This window comes from Euphorbia lathyris, chromosome 7, assembly GCF_963576675.1.
Source record: "Euphorbia lathyris chromosome 7, ddEupLath1.1, whole genome shotgun sequence".
Classification (NCBI taxonomy): Eukaryota; Viridiplantae; Streptophyta; class Magnoliopsida; order Malpighiales; family Euphorbiaceae; genus Euphorbia; species Euphorbia lathyris.
Window position 1 is genome coordinate 89,210,601 of NC_088916.1, and position 4,199 is coordinate 89,214,799.

At 32.2% G+C, this 4,199-nt stretch overlaps 1 long non-coding RNA gene across 1 annotated transcript; it reads left to right on the plus strand.

Annotated features, from left to right (window-relative positions):
* Nucleotides 1–432: 432 nt before the first annotated feature.
* LOC136235145 (uncharacterized) lies at nucleotides 433–2,555 on the plus strand. The gene is made up of 3 exons (XR_010691679.1): nucleotides 433–527; nucleotides 779–842; nucleotides 2,237–2,555. It is a non-coding gene; the product is annotated as an uncharacterized lncRNA (long non-coding RNA).
* Nucleotides 2,556–4,199: the final 1,644 nt, after the last annotated feature.

Below are 4,199 nucleotides of genomic sequence, written 5' to 3' on the forward strand. Positions count from 1 at the left end.
ACTTCCCCCGAACTTTCAAACGTTCTAAATGGTCTCTTATTCTTGTTTGATTGCATTCAAGAACCTCATATTTCTGAATAGAATCTTTTGGATGTAGAAAGTGAGAGACATACTCCGCCAAATGTCATAAAGAAACTCCAAATATATAAATAAATATGAACTCTTGGAAGTTCACGGGGATAGTTGAAGTTTTGAGATTATTGAATATAATTGGACAAATATAAGGTTATTGAATGCAATTGGATAAGAATTTAAGGTTATTGCATGTAATTATATAAGAATAGAGAGTACTTTAGCACTTTTAAACATTTAGGGGTTGTTGGAATGTATGAAGTTGATACTAATTAAATATCTCACACAAATGGTCTCGCCTATATAACTGTACTTACTGTTTTCACAACTTTGTTTTCTCCGCCCATCTCTTCTCTTCTCCCCAGAGAGATCTCAAATCTGGAAAGTTGCTGTGATGTTGATGGTGTGCCATTAGGGTTTACCCTGTGTAGAAAGTGGCTCAACCGATCTTCGAGGTAACAAATCAAATCAAATCAAATCAAATTAAATCAGCATTCAGCAATGCTTTTAGAATCTCATCAAGTGATGGTCATGAATCCTCCAGATGAAAATCAAATCAAATTAAATCAGCATTCAGCAATGCTTTCAGAATCTCAACAGATGAAAATATTATTGGCCAATTCCAAGTTATTTCTGAGTTTTTGTTGGCATTTATTACTTGTTGCTCATTGGATTTTGATTCTATAATGATTTTTTTTTTTTGCAGGAAATATTTTGTTTCCGAGCAACTACTTAAAAGCTATTGAATTTTAGAAGCATAATTCTTTCTGGTAAATCTTTGGACTTTTCATCCGTTGAATTTTAGGTTTCAATGTCAATTGTGAAGATCTATATTACTCCTAATGTATGCTATTCGGAAATATGCTTATCTAATGTGAGTTGAACAGCATCATTATGCTTTATTGGTAATGAGTTTTGCAGCTTATTAATTGTTTTCTAACGGTCAAAAAAGACTCTTTGTAATTATAAATATTATTACAATATTTGCGGAAAAGTAAGTCTTCCAATTCAATTGAATTTCTAGTTTGAAAACTTTATTCGTTTATAACCAATTATAATTCAATTTAATTAATTGTCATAGTAAAATCAATTAATTATTTTATAAGTGTAAAAAGAAGACTATAAAATGCATGGTCCAGTGTTGGTTCTGGCTGGTCGGGAAGAGATTCACATAGGGACTAATATTATTTGGAAATTACTTTCTATATGAGCTAGCAGGGCGGGCTTTCCAGTGGTAGTTCTGAGAGTCTTATAGTTGTCATAGAAGCTTCACAAACTCCTTTTATTAGTTCAGGGATGCAGAATCACCAGATAGTAACAAGTCTTGGACACAGGTACATTGGAAGTATCAATCCACGAAAAACAATAATATAAAGAAGTGATTATAGTTCATGTTCGGATGTGAAAACCACTAGTACCAAAGAAAATGACACTTTCTTAATGCATATTTATAAATAGGAAACAACTAGCAGATAAACACCTATAACTTGAACAAGCATGTGAGAGTTTATCTGGAGGTAGTCATAAGGGTCAGATTTGACTCTTACAATACTTGCTACTATCTTTTCTTCAAATGTTTCTGAATCCTGGACAAGCTCCTGAACTAAACTCTTTTTCAAATAGATAAGTTTAATATTATCAGGAATAACCAGTTCATTGTTCCTGTTGAATTTTAGGTTTTAATGAGAATTGTGAAAATCTATATTACTCCTAATGGATGCTTATCTAATATGAGTTGAATGCTAGGAATAGCATCACTATATTCCATGCTTTACTGGTAATGAGTTTTGCAGCTTATTAATTGTTTTCTAACCGTCAAAGAAGACTCTTTGTAATTATAAATGTAATTATAATATTTGCCGAAAAGTAATAGTCTTCCAATTCAATTGAATTTCTAGTTTGAGAACTTTATTTGTTTCTAACCAATTATAATTCAATTTAATTAATTGTCATAGTAAAATCAATTAATTGTTTTATAAGTGTAAAAAGAAGACTATAAAATGCATGGTTCATTGTTTGTTCTGGCTGGTCAGGAAAGAGATTCACATAGGGACTAATGTTATTTGGAAATTACATTCTACATGAGCTAGCGGAGCGGGCTTTCCAGTGGTAGTTCTGAGAGCCTTATAGTTGTCATAGAAGCTTCACAAACTCCTTTTATTAGTTCAGGGATGCAGAATCACGAGATTGTAACTGGACATTGGGATAATAATTTGAAGTCACCATCCGAATTCCATATGTATATTGAGCAAATGCAACAAATACTGGAAAAAGCTCGGATGTCCTACCATGCGAAAGAGCAGGCTTATCAAAACTTGCGTATGCAACATCAAATGGAGACTTCTAGGCTGAAACACGAACTATACATGACCAGAAATCTCTTAGATGGCTATGAAAAAGCTTTGAATGAGACAACTAAAGAATTCGCGGAGTATAGAAAGAAATGCCCTTTGCCTGGAGAACAAATTTACATGGATATAGGGTCTGGCGGTGTTGGTTTGAGCACAAGTGAACCGGAGAAGTTGCCTTTTAAAGAAGAGATGACACAATGTGCTCCAGCGGAAGAACAAGATATGACAGAATGTGCTCCATCCGAAAAACAAGTTACTCAACAATCTATTTAAGTGAAATTTGATTGAAATTTCTTAACTTTGTTTTAAACATTGTTGGTATGCTAATTTTTATTATTAGACGTTTCTATCATAATTAGTTTGTCTATGATAAAACTATGCCAGCTATGCTTGAAAGGTAACTTGATTTCAATGTTATCTACATTTCATCAGCCAATGGTCTCTGCATCTTTATGGGATGTTCTTAATTTAAATTGTTTGATCCAACACTGATAAAGAGAGTCAATTTAATTCCATTTGACAACTTAATATGTATTTCCATTGTTTCCAAGTAAATAGAGTGAATTTCTAAAAAAGTACAACTAGAAAACGGAAAGGAACCTGAAATGAAATGAAAAGGGGAAACGCTAATGATAAAGAGTTTCCCTACAACATAGTACATATGTTTGCTTCATCTATAAAGCAACCTATGTTAATAAATGTGATGAAAATAATTGATATCCCTCTTTTGTTGACTATTTTGATTTGTTTTGTTATAATTAGATCAGTAATCTACTTTTATATCTAAATTCTTATTTTGTGTCCTATCTTTAGTTAATGAAAATCCAAAGCAAGGATCAGATGGTGATGACTATTACTTGCAAAAAGAGGCAGAATCAAAATGGAAGATAAAGAGAAAAAAAAACCAAATTCAAAGGATTCAATGGACTGCTTTGGAAAAAGAGGCAGAATCAAGTGGAAGGTAAAGAGAAAAACCACCAAATACAATCGATTCACTGGATTGGGAATGTAAGATGTGCAGATAAAGGCATGTAGAACGAACAACATCCTTGCTGGAATAAAGTTATAAAATATTCCATTCCCAAAAAAAATGATTATGTTCATCCTGTTTCTAAAGCATCGTGCTGGCTGCATTAATTAATAAATTTATGTAGGAGCACACGAGAGTATTGATCTGGATTGGTCAGTCAGCACTAGGTTAACTTAGAGCTTTTCAAAATTTAGGGGGTTGTTGAAATGTATGAAACCTATTATTTGATACTATTTTAATATCTCACACAAATGGGAATTTTATGTTTTGATGAGAATTCTGAAGATCTGAATTACTCCTAACCTATGTTGTTGGATTCCTAATTATCCTAGTAAGTTTTGCTTATTATATGCTTAGGAACCTCAATAGTATATCTCCTATGAGTTTTGTAGCTACTGTAATTTATTATGTGTTTGTTGGTCTTTGTTTGAAAGATGATGCCAATAGGGGAGAATTTTAGGATTGTAATGATTTCAATAGATGTATTGTTAAACGTGTTTGTTTATGAGTTTCTTACATAAGGTATCCCATTCTGATGTGTCATGATGATATGATTACTTAAACCTTAAGTTGGTTTTAAACATGGTATGCTAAATTTTGTTATTAGATGTTGCTATCACTGTTACTCTGGCATCATAAGTTTTATGACACAAATATTTTTTATTTACTAGGATGAAACTATGATTGCAATGCTTGATAAGATATTACTCTCAACATCCTAATTTGACGTTTGTAACAAATGTTCA